The sequence below is a fragment of the Acomys russatus genome, chromosome 14, assembly GCF_903995435.1.
Source record: "Acomys russatus chromosome 14, mAcoRus1.1, whole genome shotgun sequence".
Taxonomy (NCBI): domain Eukaryota; kingdom Metazoa; phylum Chordata; class Mammalia; order Rodentia; family Muridae; genus Acomys; species Acomys russatus.
In genome coordinates, this window is record NC_067150.1 from 44,633,406 (window position 1) to 44,653,866 (window position 20,461).

The 20,461-nt window shown below is 43.8% G+C and overlaps 1 pseudogene; it reads right to left on the minus strand.

Annotated features, from left to right (window-relative positions):
* Nucleotides 1-13,744: 13,744 nt before the first annotated feature.
* LOC127197895 (delta-aminolevulinic acid dehydratase-like) lies at nt 13,745-14,707 on the minus strand (annotated as a pseudogene).
* Between the last annotated feature and the right edge of the window lie 5,754 nt (nt 14,708-20,461).

A 20,461-nucleotide genomic window follows, 5' to 3' on the forward strand; every position in this document is an offset into this window, starting at 1 on the left:
GGCTAGAGAGATGGCTCAGAGGTTAAGAGCACTATCTGTTCTTCCAAAGGTCCTGAGTTCAAGTCTCAGCAACCACAAGGTGGCTCACAACCATCTATAATGAGATCTGGTGCCCTCTTCTGGCATGCAGGTGTACATGCAGGCAGAACGTTGTATAAATAGTACATTAATAAAATAAATCTTAAAAAAAAAAAAAATGAGTTCGAGGCCAGCCAGGTCAACAAAGTGAGTCCATGACAGGCAAGGCTACACAGAGAAAACCTGTCTCGAAAACACACACACACACACACACACACACACACACACACACGAACAAGGATGTCAAACTTTAACTGCAACTCTTCACTGTGAACCAGTCTGAAAACCATGTTTTTAAAACAGATAATTTGAGTCCAGTTAAATTAACTTAGTTCTTTTACAATTGTGTGAAATTTTATGGTACCTATGGTGTGTTGTTTCGCTATGCCATGTTTTCTTTTGTTTTAAATTTTTTATATGAATTAAAACTGTTATATTAAGAAAAAAAGTTTTTCAAAGGTACCTACACAGTAATACCTTTTGGTGAGCCCAGAGAGGCCAGAGGCACTCAGCGGCTTCCACTTATTTCTCAGTGAAAATCAGTGCATTTATTCTATTTCCTCTTCCCGTCCTTTTCAGTTGTGCTGTATCTCACTGACAGATCACACATGCCCTATTCTTCTAAGGATATCTCCTTGCTTCGGGGATTGTTCAGAGGATCTGTTAAAGATCACTGTTCAGATCCCAGTCACTGAAGCCAAACTAATTAAGAACATAATTCATATCAATTCATGTTTACTGTCACTAAAGACCGAACCATAGCAAAGCTCTGGAATATTAGCATAAGAAAGAACATCTCCATATGATCCATATGGCCTTAATGCATATTCAGCTATAAAGTCCAGGACAGCCAAGGATACATAGAGAGACTCTGTCTTGAAAAACAAAACCAAACAACAACAACAAAAACCAAAACATATTCAGCTAAAGATAATATAAATATGCTTAACAAAACTATTTCCACTCACTAGTGCTATATGAAATATTATGGGGTAGCAGCAACGGCAGGATAACAATAGCCTAGAGCAACTCTTGGCAGCCTAAGACTTTCCTTCCACTTAGGGACACTCAGATAGTGCCAGATCCTTGACTACCATGAAGAAAAGAATTGCAGGGAGAGCCAGAGTGAAGGCAAGTTAGTGAGTTTATCAAGTATTTCCATAGAGCTGTGTAGGAAATGAACAATATACTATCCAAAGACATGGCCTAGAGTTCCTGAGGGACAGCTGTCCTTGAGTGTCTCACACGCACATACACACACACACACACACACATACACACACATTAATAAAATTCATAAAATAATATGAATGTTTACATAATATATACTCATATACATATGAAATATATTTATTTATATATTTAAAATTAAATATAATATCTGGCCCTAGAAAGTCCAAGACAGTCAAGGCTACACAGAGAGACCCTGTCTCAAAAAAAAAAAATTTAGCCCTAATTAAGCATGTTTCGTTGCTGTATTTGACACCCTTGTTTGAGACATCTTTAGGAAAACACATTATATATACATATATAAGTACGTATTATGTAATATATTAACCCTATGGCTTTATGAGTTATAGTCATCAAAGGATGTAATTTACAAGGTTCAAAGATTAAGCAAAACTTAAACTTTTAGAATGTTTAAAGTTAACTAAAAATAGATGATCTGGTATGCTTATTTATTTACCTATTTCCGTTTCGTGTCTATGGATGTTTTGCCTGACTGTGTGTATATAAACCACATGCATGCCGTGCCTGAAGACAGCAGAAGATGGATGTTAGATCTCTCCAAACTGGAGTTACAGATAGTTGTGAGTACTGGGAACTGGGAACTGGGAACTGAGCCTGGGTCCTCTGAAAAAGCAGCGAGTGCTCTTAGCTGTTGAGCCATCTCTCTGGTTATCATACTTACTTTTTATATTAATTTTTTTCTTGTGAAGTGAAATTGTAAGGTAGTCTTATGAAATTTAAACTTAGGGATGAAAAAGAGAACTAATGCAGTACAGCTAATGCAGACTCAAGCATCCCGACAGTAATTAGGCATGGCTTGTCATTGTGTTTGACACCCTTGTTCAAAAGAGCTTTAGGAAAACACATGTTATCTCTGTAGGTAGTTGAGCTTTACAAACTATTACATTGAAGTTTCTTTTCTCTCAGCAGGAAAAGCAAACTAGATCCCAGGGGAGGGGCATCCTTCCCTCCTCAGGTCCTCTTACCTTTCCCTCCTCATGTCTCCCACACATAAGAATTCCAATATTGTAAAAATGCTTGAAAATATATTCCCTAATCATGTGTCGGAAACAAATTCAGCTTCTTCCACTATTCACTACATGAAAAATCAGGACTGCGCACGGGTTAGCTCACTTCTGGCCAGAAGGTGGCAGCAGAAGATTAAGTACTACTTTCCTCTTGGGCTTAGATTAATTTTGTCATGGGTCTTTATAGCCAACAAGTAGTTGGTTTGCTGGTGAGTTGACCTGTCCTTCTACATCACTGAGTCTTTGAGATGTTTACAGTTAATACTCTTTAAGCTTTCCAGAATGGTTTTGAACTGCTTTTCCCACATACTTAACTGCACTTAGGAGATGCCATGCATCTCTGGGCTCATTGCAGACACTATCTCTAAGCATCTCCTAACTCATTTTCCAAGTATGAAGTTGAATCAGCCAGAAATAGAACTCAGTGTTCAGAGAGCTTGCCTAGCTTGCATGAGGCTCTGGGTTCAATCCCCAGCCATGCATAAAACTGGGTATGGTGATGCATGCTTGTAATTACAGCGTTGGAAGACAGAGGCAAGCGAATCAGAAGTTCAAAGTCATCCTTGGCTTCCTAACAAGTTCCAGACAAGCCTAGGTAACATTAAACCCTGTCTAAATAAATAAATCAATAAGCAAACAAAACAAAAGCTTCCGGTCTAAGAAGGATTAAATGATATTCAAGAGGGTCAACTACCTGGTCAATGAAGTCTCACACTGTTGGGACCATACACTCTTAAATGTCTTTTTGATACATTGCTGGAGACTGCTGTAGGCTATGGTGAGACTAAGGACCCATTAAAGGTACTAATGGTACTAAAGGTTGGTAGAGATGGACAGTGATAGGCTCCACTCACTACTGAGATACTACAACGTGTTACAGCCATCTTAGAAGACAGGAAGACAGATTCTGATAAAACTATATATTCTCAAACTATACAGTCCAGCCGTCACACTGTACCCAACAGATTTGAAAACTTATGGTCTGCACAATGTTATTTTAAAAGAATGTCCCAATTGCTCTATTTTACCAATGAAGACTCAGAAGCCAGATGCTGAGGTATTAGGGCTCAAACAGAAGAAACAGGGATTTATAGTTCACAATCTCAGGGATCACAATGGGATCAAATATCCTGCAACACCACAAACATCCACACACAAATGTTTGGAGCCATTGTTATGAGTTGCATCTGAAATGTCCCCACAGGCTTACCTGTTGAAGGTTTGAACCTCGGCAAGTAATACTTTTCTCAGAGGTTGTGGAAAAACTTTGAGGCCTAGCTGAAAGAAGTGTGTAACCCCGGGGAGGGAAGGGGACGACTGAACAGCCATGCAGTCTCTGCCCCATCCTTCCCTGTGTGTCACAGTCTCTCACTCCCACCACCATGACACTGCCTCACATCAGGTGGAAGTACTAGTTCCAGACACTTTGGAGTGAAATTCCTAAAGCCATAAATTAAGTAAATCTTTCCTCATTTGGAACATTTATGACAGTGCTCCTCCCCACCCCCCAAAAAACAGGTAAATTTTTCAGATAATTTATAGTAGTTCAGAATAGAGATTAAGATCTCGGACAGCCTTGTCATGATTAATGCTAAGTAATCTTATCAAATGATTATAGTATGGTGTAAGCAAACCTTTGAATACAGCCTAGAAAACCAACAAACAATAGGAAATACTGTTCTCCTGTGAGACTACTTAGCTTTATTGCCAGTTGATGCAGGGCTAGTCAGATACCTCAGTGGGTGAAAGTGCCTACTGCTCCCAACCTGGGGACATGCTTTAACCACTGAGCCTTCTTTCCTCCTCCCACTATCAGCAGGATTTTGAACCTAGGCATTTGACAGGCAAACTGACACACTTTTGACAGAGGGGAAAAAAAAAGAATTATTAATAATTTTCCTAAAACATCTGGATCCGGTGGCACATGCCTGTAATCCCAGCACTTGGGAGGCAGAGGTAGGTGAGTCACTGTGAGCTTGAGGTCAGCCTGGTCTACAAAGTGAGTCCAGGACAGCCAAGGCTACACAGAGAAACCCTGTCTTGAAAAATAAAAACAAACAAAAAATTTGCTAAAATATAAATTAGGCCTGTCCTGGGCAAAAATGGGACATACCATCTCTACTTAAATCTCTACAGTGACTATTATAGTGAGTCTATTGGCATTGTTTCAAGTAACAATGTCAAAATTTTTAAGTCGAATGTGAATTTATTAAGTCTGTCCTTTATCAAAATCCCAGAGTGAAATTAAAATACAAAGCATAACAATGCTTCACCTTATCACTTAATGTAGAAGACAGGAAAACCCTACAGCTTAAAGTTATATTAAGAATGCCAGAGGACCTCTTCCCAGTTTAATTTGACATGGGCTGCTAAGATGAACTGAACATAATTCTATCCTAGGACACTCCTAAAATTAGTGCATCAAACACCATCTGTTTTAGGCCGCCTCTCCACAGCCCAGCAATTATGCACTTTCCTACATCTCAAAATTTCCTTTTTAAAGTGGATTTTTCTCTTTGTTTTTCTCTTTTATAGAATAATAATAAAATTAAAGCAAAAATTCACTTGATGGGCTATTATTACCCTGCCTTTCCTTTCTCCTTTGCAAAAGGATGAGGCGGGCATATGAAAACTATTTGCATATGCATAGTGAATTGGGAGTTATGCAATTCTGCACCAACTGTGACTTGTTCCACACTGTGCAGAAGTTCTTTGCGAGCATGCTCAGTAAATCACTTGCCATAACAGTTGAGCATCCGTAGTAGAAAGTCATGGGACAGTTATCTGGGGGGAGTTTTAAGGGGTCTGCAGATACCCACGGGGTGATTTTGAAGATCCAAAAGAGAGTCCCAGAAAAGTAGAACACATTCCTTTTGTCTGGGTAAGAAGAATTTAACCCCTTAAGAGCCAAATGTGGAGGAATGGTTTAAGTAGAATTGGCCGCTGTTCGGATCTCTTACTTCCTAGCTAGCTACTGTTGTAATATTGATAAATGTGCCTCCACGCATCATATTTGTTATAAGAAGAATTACTGTAGAAGGGAGGAGAGGCGAAAAGGAAAGGGAAGAGGCGCCCCAGGCGGACAGAGGGGAAAAAAGCCCAAGACAGAGAAGGGGAGGGGGGGCAGGCGGGTTATATCCCGCATGCCTGGTGCAGGTGGTGACATAGGACTTACCAAGACTCTAAAGGTCCCCGAGGGCAGGTCAGTTGAACTGCCTGCACCCCAACATGAGGAGCAGTAGTTCTCTAAGATATGATAGGAACCTGGGCTGAAGACATGCCTCACAGTGTTTGTCTACTATGTGTGGGGCTCTGGGTTTGATCCTTAAAGGCATCGCACAAACCAGGTGTTCTGCCTACAAGCTCAGCCCTTGAGAAGTGAAGGCAAGAGATTCAGAAAGTCAGCCTCCCCTGCACAGGGGGTTCAAAACCAGCCTGGGCTAGAGACCCTAATTAAAATAATAATAATAATAATAATAATAATAATAATAATAATAATAATAATAATAATAACAACAACAACAACAACAACAACAATAGTGATATCAACACCGGGCATGGTGGTGCATGCCTTTAATCCCAGCACTTACACTTAGGAGGCAGAGGCAGGCGGATCGCTGTGAGTTCGAGGACAGCCTGGTGGTCTACAAAGTAAATCCAGGATGGCCAAGATAACGTAGAGAAACCCTGTCTCGAACCCCCCCCCCCAAAAAAAGCATCTATTTGAAACTCAATCTGATAGGATAAAGCAGCGAGGGTGGGCGGTACCTTTGGTTGGCGGCCTGTGTCAAGGTATGATGCTAATTACGCCAAGCAACAGATCTAATCTAAGAGGTTTAGGGCCTGCGGGGGTGGGGGGCTCGGAAGCGAGCAGTGGGAAGAGAGAGTGAGATAGGCAGACGGAAAGAAAGAACAAAGCAGAGAATGAGGACGAGCGACAGAGGCGGAGCAGGAACCAGAGAGAGGGAACAAGACAGAAAGAGGAGGAGGGACATGGGGTGGGGGGGGAGGCACGAAGTGAGGGAGAAAGAGAAGGGGAGAGAGACAGGGGGAGGGGAAGAGGGAGAGATCTGGAAGATCTGCCCCATCTGTTGGGTAAAGCTGCTGCTATGACCCGTGAGGCCGGCGGAAAAGCCTGACTGCTAACACAATCACTGTTTACTACCTCTCCGACCACCACCCCTCTCTCGGTTCACTCCCCCACTCAAAATTCTCTAATCCCAGCACAGAGACCAGACTGGTCCAGTACGGCCAAGGCTACACAAAGAAACCCAGTCTTGATCTCCCTCCCCCGCCCCCCCCCAAAAAAAGGGCAAAGTCCTTATTGTTGGGTTTTAGGTAGGGTGGGAGAGGGCTCAAGAAGTAGCTGACAAAGATTCCCGGCGTCTGAGTTTATTAGAAGAGTTGTGAAAGCTGTGGGCTGAGACCTGTAAAGGGGAAACTGTGTGGCAGGGCTCCTGAGGAGAGTTGAGGCCCGAACGGCAGCGATAAATGGTTCGTGTCAGTTGTCTGAAGAGAACAGAAGTGGAAGAAATGGGGTCTGTTCTTGTTCCTTCTGAGGGGAGAAGGAAGTTTATAGTCAGCAGCCAGGCTCCTGATTCTAGGCTCCTTCCCCGCCCCCTCACCCTAGGAAGCTGGGAATCAATGCCCTTTGAGGTTAATCACTTCCCAGCGGAGAGATCCTGTCTCTGTAGGTTCCTGTCAGGGAGACCTGCCACAGAGCAGCAGGCTGATTCTAACATTGCATTGTTAACACTTAGGACACGGAAAGTTCCATGTGGCCTGGTGGTTTGCTATTTACGGCGCTAAAGGCCATGTGATCCCGGGGAGAGCAGGGCCTAAAAATGAAGGGGACTAAAGTCTCATGCAATAATAGCCAGCCTTACTCAAAGCACAGAACAGTTTATACTCTGAGGGCTAAGAAGAATCACCGGAGTAAAGTGTACAATCGCAAAGACAAGCCGCCCACGTGGCAAAAACATGTATATTTTTTTTCCATAGAGACACACGAACAACAAGCGCTCAAGTAAACCCTCTCCTAACTGCTACATCCGGGAGGAGCACAAAAGACTTGCAGTCAGTTTTTTGCATCTGCTGTTCCTTCTGAAGCTGTATCTTTCAAATATTTTCTCCCCCCCCCCAAAAAAAAATTCACCTTTTCACAAAGGCTTTTGACCCCCCCACTGCCATCCTGACGTGGCATGTTCTTCTGACGTTTTAATTGTTTTGTCCCTATTATGTAACATTATTTATAGATTGCCTCTAAGTTCTGTTACTTCTGCTAGACCATAGGCCCCCCCTGGTAGGAGGAGTGGCTTTCTGTTTTGTCCTCTGCTGCTATACACAGGGTCTGAGGGGCGGATGGCACACACTGAGTGCTTCTTAAGGACTTGCTGAGCAAATCAACATAAAATCCTAGGTCCTTAGAATTAATCCAATTAAAGTTTTCTTAGATGCCTCACTCTGGTTCTCAGAACAGTGGCCAGTGGGATCCATACCCAAAGGCCTGCTGCTGGGCAAAGACCAGGCTCAGGCTCTGTGGCCACTGGAGGAAAAGGCCTCAGAAGCTTTCAAAGCCCCATGGGGTGTCTGTCTCCTTTATAACTTCCTGTGCCCCTGTACGAGTGCAGATGATCACAGGACAACAGCTAAGATAGACCTTTCTGACAGGAGTTTGCCTTCACTGTGACTTCCTTTTCATATCCGCTTGGGGCTCTCTCTCTTTCCTTAATTCTGAGCTGAGGGAGAACCTGTCTAGGCAGCAGACTTGCATTCCCCTGTAGACTGGAGCCTTCCTCAGGACTTTTTAATACATTGATATAAAAAAAAAAAATCAAATCTCCAAGAAGCGATATGATATAATTATTTCTAAAATTTATTTGATCGTTAATGCCACTTCTCTGAGCCTCTTTATTGCAGAACAAAAATGTCTCATGGAAAATTATGTAGCACATAATCATATATTCCAACATTGCTTATATGACTGCAATAAACTTTTATGCACCCATTACACAAATGGGAGCTCTCTTCTCCCCATTTAAAGCTGACTAGAATCTTGATTTCTTCTTTAAAGTTCTTTTGGTCAAGCCAAGAAAGAAGAGATCAGGATTCTGCAGCATTTACTGCCATCTCTTATGGGTGGCTGGGTGGCTGGGTGGGCAGGGCAGGAGAGGGGTAACAGCTTTATTGTGATCTGACTCACTTTACTCACTTTAAAGACTGCAATTCATGAGTTTGAATGTCTTTGAATGACTTTGAGTGTCTTTGATCATTAACACCATTTTTCTGAGCCTCTTTCTTGCAGAACAATTACCAAAACACATGTATTAGTAATCACCACCACAATCAATCTTAAAACATTTCTGTCATCTCTAGGAAACAGCCTTAAACTGGTGGTGGCCATGCAGCATCTGTGGGGAATGGCCGATGAGTGCTTCCCTGATGGGACTCTACTGCGACAAGGCCCATGGAAACCCCTTCCCACCTGTGGTGAATTTTGGTGGCCTCCGTGCTTGGTACCTAGATCCCCTGTGCTACGAGCTCGCCTTGCGTTCGCTATGCTGTTTATACTTATATTTAGTTTCACTTTGTCGGTCACAGGCAAAGCCTGGATCACTAAGGCTGAAAGCCCTGTGGGTGATTCTATCTTTTTCTCAATACTCCTTCCAGGAGCAAAACCCTCCTCTCCTCTCTGTCTCTATCGCTCCTCCAGATGTGACCATTAATCCTGGGTATTTGGGGACATGTAATCATGTTCCTAGAGAAAGAACTGTGTGTGTGTGTGTGTGTGTGTGTGTGTGTGTGTGTGTGTGTGTGCTGTCTCCTAGGTGATTCTAAATCTCTTTATAGTGTTTTTATTTCTGTTGCAGATAAACTTAGTTTTACAGTATTTAGAAGGCAAATTGACTACATTTATTTCCATGCTTAAACATCTTCCTGGTATACTTAACAATGGAATTCAATTCTTTTTTGTTGTTGTTGTTGTTGTTTTATTTTGTTTTGTTTTGTTTTTCCAAGACAGGGTTTCTCTGTGTAGCCTTGGCAGTCCTGGACTCACTTTGTAGATCAGGCTGGCCTCAAACTCATCGATCCACCTGCCTCTACCTCCCTGTGTGCTGGAATTAAAGGTGTGCACCACCATGCCTGCCTTGGAATCCAAATCTTTACCAAAGCTTTCAAGATGTTCTTATTCTCACCTTAGCGATATCTAGTTATCTAATGCGTCCCCTCATTTCCCACAACCCGACAAAGCCCAACAAGCTTCTTGCTGTTGGCTCCTGAAATTGTTCCTTGTTCTTGCTCATGTTCAAATGCTTGTTGGGTAACTCTCTCTGATCAAATAGCCCCCAGTCCAAATATGGCTGTGCTGGATAGTTTTTATGTCAACATGACATAAGCTAAGGTGATTTGGGAAGTCTACAGGGCAAGTCCGTAGGGCATTTTCTTGACTGAAATGGGAGGGCCCAACTTACTGTGGGTGGTGCTACTTCTAGGCAGGTGGTCCTGGATGATATAAGGAGAACAAGCCAGTAAGCAGCATTCCTCTGTATGGCTGAACCTACTTTTTCCAGAGAAGCTTTACCTCCTAAGTGTTCTGTAGGTTCCCCAAACAGTGCCACTAGCCAAGGAGCAAGTGTGCAATACAGGAGACTGTGGTGTGCTTCTTAGATTCAGATCATAATAAGGTGTGTACCCAAGAGTGAGATAGTTGGACTATATGGTCAATTCTATTTATAGTACTCCACCATCAATAGTGATGATACTTTAAATTCCCAATAAGGATGTGTAAGCGTCCCCCCCCCCCCACATGCTCCCCAGTGTTTTTCAGTTTTGATTCTTCAGTGGGAACTATTCTGTCAGGAAAAAGATAAAATTTCATTGTAGTGTTGTGTGTTTCTTTTCTCTATATTTTCTTGAATCTAGATAAATATTGAGAGATGAAAGGAGAATTTTGTCACTTTTATTACTGATTTACTTGAGGCTCATTTACTCAACAAATAGCATACCCTCAGTTTCTGTGATATATTTCAAACCTAAAGGCAGTCATGCATGGAAGGCCCATGAAATGTGGTAAACTAGCTAACATAAAATGTACAAACAGTAATAAATAAACAAACCTATAAAGAAATCTTAGGGTTGTTAAAATTTGGCTATTAAATGTGGGGTCAGTGTCATGTGGAAGATTCATAAAAGGAGATAAGACTCCACTCAAACATACTAAAGTATTGTTTATGATACAGTCAAGTACAGCCTCAGTCATCTCTGTAAGAATAAAGGACACTTGAATATTGATATGCTCTAGTTCCTTTCATGTACAATTTATACAGTCTTCTTGTTCAGTCTATAGGAGAAATTTCTGTGCGTCCATCACTTTCAATTTTAGGTTCTATTATACCGGGCATTGCCAGACATTTATCTATTTAGAACAATAAAAACTGTATTGTACTAGGTACAGCATAAAACATGAACATTGGTTGAATGCCACACTAGTGCATATTGCTGTCTGTTCCCTTGCTCAAGCTCATACTTGGCCAGGGTAAGTGACTGCGACCAACCATATGTTGCAGTATCTGCTTCTATTTGTGTAACAAAAACAGTGTGATTTATTTACAGCGGCTACCTAGGCTGATGACTGTGCTGCAGACGTAGGTGACCATGATGCTTAACAAATGATACATCAGTAATTAGATCTACCAGGGCTATTATGGTCAAGAGTTCTGGTTTAGGTGTATAATGGTGAAGGGGGGAGGTGGAAACCAGCCTATGCACCGGTCAAGGTGAACCAAGCAAGCTGGTCCCTATATTTGGCAATAATCTGAGCAGTAAACCTGATAGGCCGTGCACAAGAAGCATGAGATGGTTTGCTTGAAGGGATGTATGGGGAATCGCACCAGGGGATGCTTCCTTCAGGGAATGTTGCCGATCAGCATTCCATTCACATGACTTCTGCCTTGACAATGTAGAAACAGAGTCAGAGCTGTTAACCACTTCAGACCAGAGTTTGAGGAAAGTAGGACAGGAGAAAGGGCTTACACAGGGGCTGCCAGGCACTGTAACCCGATGACTTATGTCCATCAAAGTAGACATAAACCAACTTACTGTGGACACCTGAGCAAGCACAGGTTAGGACCACGGCGGTTATGTGAAGAGCGTCTATGCACAGTTTCAGTGCTGGACTGGAAACACCCAACCTAATTGTCACCATCATTGTGTTGTGGGTAAGCTTGGGGAAAGGGAAGCTTCCTGGGGTGTCTGCCAACACATGGAGAATAAGCCTCTGGAATAAAGCAACACAGTTGAGGGCCTCTAGGAGCAGGTAGAGTGGTTGGAAGAAAAAACAGGACAGAACGCAGTCTCAGATAGGAGAAAACCTGAAGTGAAAAATGTCAGCCCACCAATACAAGACTCATTAAGGTAACCTCAGCACTGGGCTGGGCTACAAGAAGTATAATAAGCCGGGTGTGGTGGCACATGCCTGTGATCCCAGCACTCAGGAGGCAGAGGCAGGAGGATACTTGTGAGTTCAAGGCCAGCCTGGTCTACAAAGCCAGTCCAGGACAGCCAAGGCTACACAGAGAAATCCTGTCCCAGGAAACAAAACAAAGCAAAACAAAAGACAAAACAAAACAAATCAAAAAAAACCCCAACCAAAACAAAAACAAAAGAAGTATAATAAATCAGGAGGAGAGTTGTACAGTATCTATTTTGTGATCTGTATTGTGAAGTGGAAGAAGCTAAGGTGGCAAGAATCTGAGTAAATAATTAGTAAGCTAATGGTAAAGTACATGGATTTAAGTCAAGGTTTCAAAGGCCTGGGATGGCCAATGGGATGGTGTGACTCAGGCCACCATCCCATGTGGCTTTTCTGCAGGCTGGAGCATGAGGTGGCCTCATTGGGAGAAGAGAGAACCATCAGGTCTGGTGGCTTCTGGCCTGGCTGGTATGGCTCCAAAAGGATAGATTTTTCCTAGTTTTCAAGAGAGAACATAGTCTCTGACACAAAATGGCCATCTTTTGTGTACACACACACACACACACACACACACACACACACACACACACACACGGTCTACTCTTTGCTTTCACTGTGAAATTCAAGAGTGAGCCTAAGGGCCTTGGGCATACCGTATACACTAGGCTGGCTCTCTACCACTGAGCTGCAGCCCCAGCACTTTTTATACTTTTTGGGAGGGAGTGGGGGTTGAGAAAAGATCTCTCTATGTAGTTCTGACTGTCCAGGAGCTCACTATATAGGTCAGACTGACCTTGAACTCCAACATCCTTCAAGATACATCCAATGTTAACATCATTTATGATTGCGTAGAATTGTTTTCTTTTTCCTTTTTTTTTGGGGGGGGGGGGTTCAAGACAGCGTTTCTCTTTGTTGCCTTGGCTGTCCTGGACTCACTTTGTAGACCAGGCTGGCCTCAAACTCACAGCGATCTGTCTGCCTCTACCTCCCTGAGTGCCTGGGATTACATGCTGCTCAGCACTGTGCCCAGCTGCATAGGATTTTTAATTTTCTGCTTGCTTTGGAGTAATTTTTGCCTTTATTTTTATTTTTTGAGACAGTATCTTACCATGTAGCCCGGTCTTGTCTCAAATTTGCTATCCTCCTGCCTCCATCTCTTGGATGCTAGAGTTACGGATGTGTACCACCACATGTAGCTTATGGGAAAAGTTCTCTATTTCCAGGTTTGGGTGCTATCTTAAACTTCCTACTCTGGCAAGCAAGCATTTATATCTTTACATTAAATTTTATTTGTGATTATCCTACTCCTTCAGAGGCTCCTGGAAAGAGAATTTGAGAGGTAGAAATGTCGAGACCTTGTTTGTCTGAAATGGTGCCTTTTCCCTCCCTTTGCAGAAGGGACGACATTCTGGCTGGGAGACCATTTTTCCTCAGACACTTGAACCTGTTTCTCCACAGGCTTCCCGGACACAAGTATCTGTATCCTCCTTATTTTTTAGTTACCATTAGATTGTGACCTTGCAAAATAATATATCTTCCTATGAATTGTTTTCATCCGTTGCTGTGATTTCTTCTAGCCAGAAAGTAACTATCCTTCAGTTCCATCCATCCACCTATCTATCTATCTATCTATCTATCTATCCATCTTGGTTTTTTCAAACAGAGTTTCTCTGTGTAGCCTTGGCTGTCCCAGATTCACTTTGTAGACCAGGCTGGCCTGGAACTCACAGAGATCCGCCTGTCTCTGCCTCCCGAGCGCTGGGATTAAAGGCGTGCGCCACCATGCCCAGCTCAGTTTTATTTGTATCTGAGGTTGTTCCTTTGATAATTTCCTCTCCATTTCGCGCCGCCCCCCCCCCCACCCCCGGTTCTAACAGCAGCATTTACTTTGGCCTTCACTTCTCCGAGGCCCAGGGAGTTTTGTCAAGGTCAAGCCCTACACACTTTCCCATCTCTCTTCCTTCAGCGGCTTCAACAGCTGGGGTGCAAAGTGGCTGATGACAATGTGGGCCCCGGCTCTGCGGAAGGCCTTCATGACCTCTAGTATAGCAGTCCTGAGACCAAAAGGCCTGGCCTGGGCTCTGTGCCACAACGTGGCAAACTCGCCCAACTGCAAGGGGAAGCTCCTGGTGCTTGTCCTTCGCCTCCTGCACCACATCCACGTAGGGCAATCCCGGCTTCACTGTGAGCATGTCAGCTCCTTCCTGAATGTCCTAGGCCACTGCGCGAAGGGCCAGACCATGGGCTCTAGGAGGCAGCTGGCAACAGTGGCAGTCTCCAAAAGCTGGGCTTGACTGAGCTGCTTCCCGGAAAGGGCCATAGAAACAGGAGGAAAGTTTGGCATTATAGCTCATCACAGAGACCCTGTTGCCAAGTTCATGTTTCAGCAGGGCAGCCTTGATGGCCACAACATGTCCATCCATCATGTCCGATGGAGCTACAACCTGACATCTTTCCTTGGCATGGGCTAGTCCCCACCTCTGCCAGCGTCGCGGCTAGGAATGCTCCGTTCTCACTCAGGCGGTCATGGTGACCACGGGAGGTGTAAGGGCACAAGCAGACACCACAGGCCACTAGGAGGGTAGGAATGGTCTTCCTCAGCAGGCTGATAGCCTCAGGAGCTATGGAGTCCCTGAGTCAGCTGCAGAGCCCTCTGTTAATCCTTGGGAACTCTGCTAGGAACAGCCAAAGATCAGAACACAGCGCAGGTCTGCTTCCACCAGGGGTCTCAGCATCTCCTGTAGCTGGCGCACCATAACTGGCCACTCCCAGGAGGCTGGCGATAGGCTGGACATCATCAGGAATGTCCTGTGATAAAGATGGGATAGATGAAGTTGAAGGCGCTGATGGTGAGGGCAGCGGTCTGCCACTGTGCAGAGCGGACAGGTGATGGATGCATGGTGTGGGTTAGTGGAGCACAGGGCAGTCTGCTGGATGGCATCTAGACTCCTGGGGTGTCTGCTGCAGGCTCAGCCCTGGGACGCTGCTTGCCCCGCCCACAAGCTGCTGCTCTAGACACTGCGCTCTCCCGCTCTCAAAGTGCAAGCCTTCTTGTCCGTTTTTGTTTTGTATTGTTTTGTTTTGTTTTTTAAATCTGTTCTACGACCTTCTGTTTGTCATTTGGTCTTGCAACCCTTTGTTGAACTTATCGTATACATTATCTTCCAAAATGTCATTCATTTGTTTTATAAATGCTCCTTTGGTTTGTTTTTAAGTTTTATTTATTTATATTAAGTTTGTAGGAAGTTGCATGCAACCCAGGGTTAGACTTAAATTTTTCATGTGGCTAAGGATGGCCTAGACCTCCTGATCCTCCTGACTCCATACATGTTTGTGGAGGTCAGAGGAGAACCCCTAAAGAGTCACTTCTCTCTTTCTGCCATGTGGGACCAGAGGACGAAACTCAGATCTGGCACCCCCTTCCGGCCTCTCCAGGAACCAGGCACACAGGTGCTGCATACACAAAGACAAAACACTCATGCGCATAACACAAGAATATGTAAATCATTATTAAAACAACAACAACAACAAGTGGACCCCGAGAACTTGGGCTGTGCTTCTCCTCTGTTGGCCTTTGCTCTGGCGTGGATTAGTGACAGAACGCCTAGCCGTGCTTTGTTAACTTGAGCTGGGACACTTGCTATCCTGAAGGCTGTCCTTTGCATCTTGGGTGTTCAGCAGCACCCCAGCCTCTGCTCATTAGAGGATAGTTGCAAGCTCCATCTGTGACCACAAACTGTCTCCAGACACTTCCAGATGTCTGGGTAAGATTTGGTTGGGGTCCAACCAAGTATCTGTGATTTTCCTCTCTTTCTTTCTTTCTTTCTTCCTTCCTTTTTTTCAAAGATTTTATTATTTATACAGCACATACACCTGCAGGCCAGAAGAGGGCACTAGATCTCACTATAGATGGTTGTGAACCACCACGTGGTTGCTGGGAATTGAACTCGGGACCTTTGGAAGAACAGGTAGTGCTCTTAACCTCTGAGCCATCTCTCCGGCCCTGATATTCCTCTTTTTCATGAATGTCAGCTTCTCTTGCTTTTCTGCGGAGAGTTCCTGCCTGGAGATGAGTGCCTGGGTACCAGAAGAAGTGGCTAGTGTTCCTGTGTCTATGTGGATTTCGTTTGCACTGCCACTGGGTTTTAATACATTTTTGCTAGTGTGTATGTGTGTGTGTGTGTGTGTGTGTGTGTGTGTGTGTGTGTGTGTGTGTGTTTGCATGGGAGTGTGTATATGTACTCATGGAGGTCAGGAGTCAGCTCTTTCCTTCTCCCATGTGGCTCCCAGGCCGTCAGGCTGCACAGCAGTCTTTACACACTGAGTCATCTAGTCAGCGGACTCTTGCTGCAGCTGCTATGGGCGCTGTCCAGGGCAGAGTGTCTCTGGCTGTTTGTTGTTTTTGTTTTTGTTTGGAGAACATTGCTGTTCCATTCTTCTGTCAGGATGATGACAACCATGGGGCTGCAGTTCTGCAGAGTCGCAGAGCTAAGCGGTAGATCCAGCCACTTCTTCCACTGGCTGGCGGTGAATCTTGTCTGAGCCTCACCCACATGCTGCTTAGGCCTATCTGCTATCTCCAGTTCTAGGCTTCCTAAAGTTTTGGAGTGTGAAGCAACCTGCGTCTTGGCTTCTAACGTTCACCTTTCTTGGTTCTGTTATGTCACTTTGTCCTCATTCATTTGCTTTCCAACTTCCAAAGATTTTTTTCACCCTTCTCTGTCCTTCTTTGTGGGTTTTTGGTAATTTGTTTGTTTGTTGTTTGTTTGTTTGTTTGAGACGAGGCTTCAGTCTGTATCCCAGGCTGACCTTCAACTTTGTAGCCCAGCCTGGTCTTGACCTTTAACAAACCCCCTGCCTCATCCTCCCAAGTGCTGGAAGTACAGGCAGACACCACTGTCCACAGCTATCCTTGTGGATTTTTGTCATGTTGCATTATTAAAAGCTATGTTATTTTTTAGAAACATAACAAGTTGTATTAAGACAATCAAGTTATTTGACAAAATTTTTAAAAAGAAGTACTTCAGTTTTGTTTTGTTTTATTTTGTTTTTTATAGCATCGTTGGTGCTAACCTGTTTGTGGGCACGCTGTTAGAGACCAGGGCAATCAGAAAGGAAACCTGAGGCTTTTGTCTTTCTGATTTTCTAGGACACACGATTACTGCTGTTGTCAATGCTGCCCACCGCTGAGCTTCTCTTTGTATGCTAGCCTTCCCTTCTGTACGTCAGGAAACACCACGCTGATTTCATTGAATGTTCTTTATCAGATCAGGCCAAGAGATCTATACTACACAATAGAAAGTGACCTTTAAAAAAAGCTATAAAGCTGAGCACGGTGGCACACACCTGTAATCCCAGCAGAGGTAGGCTGATCTCAGTGAGGCCAGTCTGATCTATAAAGTGAGTCTAGGACAGCCAAGGCTACACAGAGAAACACTGTCTCAAAAAAAAAAAAAAACAAAAAACAAAAAAAAAAAAAACCAAAAAAGGACAAAAATCAATAATAATAATAATATTAATATCATGATGATGATGATGAAGATGACAATGAAGAAGAAGAAGAGGAAGAAGAGGAAGAAGAAGAAGATATGTAAAAAGACAGAAGTATTATCACTGGGGTAGCCTGCCGTGGAAGGCTTATCTTGATCAGCAGGTGTTTGCAGTTCTGTTAGCTGACTGCGTATTTCTTTACTCACTGTGTGTTAAACTGAGTTGCCAGTTCCCCACCCTCAGTATCAAAACAAAAGTGAATTAACAGCAGAAAGCGAGAATTGGAGTGGAAGTTGTAAAGCTGTGGGATGTCACGTGTCATTTTCTGCCTTAGAAAGACAGACAGACGCCTGGCAGGCAAGGCCCTTTTCAAACTTTCCAAATGGATCTAGAGAGACAGGCAAGAAGACTTGCTCAAGTCTGAAAGTGTTGATGCTGCCACTATGACACCCAATGCCTTCCCACTGCTCCAGCCCTGGCATTCAAAACATGACAGAACAGGGAGGACGTGGAACCAGCTCTCCATGGACGTACACACCAGCATAAACGCCACGCCCAGAGAGCACTCTGGACAGCTGTGTTGACTCTTAGGGACGTTTACTTTTAACCACAGTGCCAAGAACACCATGGGAGCATCTCCAACACACAAGCCCAACCTCAAACGAAAGACTTTTTTTGATGAAACAATGAGCACATGTTGGCTTACGGGCTTGGCACAAGCCTATAACCATGGTGGCGGTAGATGTGCTGCTAAGGAGCATAAAGACACAACCATGAGCGAAGCCAAATGTTACCGAGCTGACTCCTCAAGCCTTGGCCTGGGGTTCTTAGGCGCAGGACTTTGAACGTTCATATTTTCATTTCCGTGATAATCCACTGGAATTGATATTAAGGTCATTTTAGATATATTCTGTTGCTGGGATAAAACAGCTTGACCAAAATTAACTTTGGGGATGAAGGGATTTATCCGGCTGACACTTTGATGTTACAGTCCTTCGCTGAGGGAAGTCAGGGCAGGCACTCAAGGCAGAAGAAACTTGAAGGAAAAGCCTTGGAGAAATGCTGCTTTCCAGGCTCACAGCTGGGTGGCTTTTGCCTTGTTTGTTGTTGTTGTTTTTAACCTGGATGTGTCTGCATGGGTCTACATACATCATATGTGTGCAGGTGCCTGCGGAGGCCAGAGCATGGTGCATGCCCTGGAACTGGAATCAGAGGCAGTTGTGACTGAGTGCTATGGATGCTAAGAACCAAGCCTGGGTCCTCCGTAAGAGCAATAAGTACACTTAACCACTGAGCCTCCTAAGCTAGGTTTCTTATATACCACAAGACTACCTGTCTATGGGTGATGTGGCCACAAAGGACTGGGTCCTCCTGAAACATTTTGCCAAGGCCATTTTACCACATCACAATTAAATAATAATAATCTTGTTAGGGATTGAATTCTATTGGTAGTTTCCAAACTTATTCCCTGGGCTCTCAGCTTGGTCATTTTTGTTGTGAGAACTGTTATTTTAGCTAATGTGCCCTTTTAGTGTATTTTTTAAAATCTTGGATTATCTCTTAAACATGATCTTGATGTTTTGTAATTCTCTGAAGAGAAATGTGTTTTGTACTAAAGAAATGTTCTTGTGGAGAAGCATGGCGGCCTACCAAAGGCACTTTGGCAGGAACAGGAAGCTAAGAGATCACAACTCAATTATAAGTGTGACGTAGAAAGCAAGCAGGAAGTAGGGCAAAGCTATAAGCTTTCAGTGCCTGCCCTCAACTATGAAAATCCTCCTGCAAGGCTGTGCTTCCTGAAGCATCCCAGACAGCACCACTAACTGAGGTCAGGTGTTCAAATATCCAAGCCTATGGAGGAATTTCTTATTTAAGCCAGTATATTTCTTAAACATTTTTATTTTAAAATATTACTTCTCTCACTCTCCATTCTTTCTTTTGAAAGTTCCTGTTAGATAAACAGTGACTGGTTTTCTCTGTGTGTCCCTGTGTCTCTTTCTATCTCTATCTCAGACAGGATCTTACCTACCACAGGCTGCTTAAATTCATCATGAAGGTAAGGGTGACCTCAGACTCTTGACCCCTTCACCCAAGTGCTGGCATGCAGACACGTGTTACCACATTCAGTTCATCAATATCTTATAAGCTGTCATATTTTCCCTTCCTTAAAATTTCTTTTGAAAGGTGCCTTCTACATATGCCTCCTTGATGTGTACTTTAGGACATGAATACAGGATTTAAGGGGTTAAGGTTTTAAGGTGTCAGTTATAGCTTTCCATTTTATTTTTAGAATCTCTGAAAGTGAGCCTTGGGTAGTTTCCCATTTTCCTGTGATTTCTTATCTCAAGCTGCTTTAAGCACACTTGTTTTATGGGACAATAGGCTCCCTCTCAGGAGGGAGAAAGTATGCAAACCCGCTGGCTGTAAAGCCGCTGGCTGTTGGATCTTATCTGTCACACCTGGTGGATTACTTCCTGCTGTGTTTTGTCATTTTGGAAAATTGCTCTGAGCCTCAGTGGGTACATACCTTTCTGCACAGCTTCAGATTTGGGAGCCCTCCTAAGCAGCTCCTTTGGTGTGAGATTTTTGCTTTTTCTAGGCTGTTTTATATCAGGCTTTGATTGGGATGGATGTTTTGGGCCATGCAGAAAGTACCAAATCTATCTGTACTTAAAGTTGGGGTTTCAGTCTTCTGCTCTGTCCTTGAGGTAAACTTAGGGTTTTTTATTTGGGGGGGGGGGGAAGAGTTGATTGTTCCCTTCCCTAAGCCCAAGAACTTAGCAAGTTTCAGTGGAGCCTTGCCCTGTGGCAGGACAGGGGGACCTCCCAGCCTCTCCTTCACCCCTGTGCATCCGTCCTGTGACTCTTGCTCAGGGTTATGCCTCCGAATCTTAGTTTTCATTTCAAAGCCTGTAGTCACCTCTGCTCACCAAGGCCTCTGCAGCCCGAGGCTGTGAGCACACCACGTGGCACACAGCATCCGTGTATATATTTTTCATTGTTGACATTTGGAATTTCCTGTTTCTCCGTACAGCCAAATGTAAATATAATATAGTTCCTGTGGTTCTGTTTTAACTAGCCTTTTGGGGTTTGCAAGAGAGGGTTCTGTGCTCTGCTAGTCCTCACTGTTAGAACTGGACGCCCAGCAATGAGCTTTTAACTT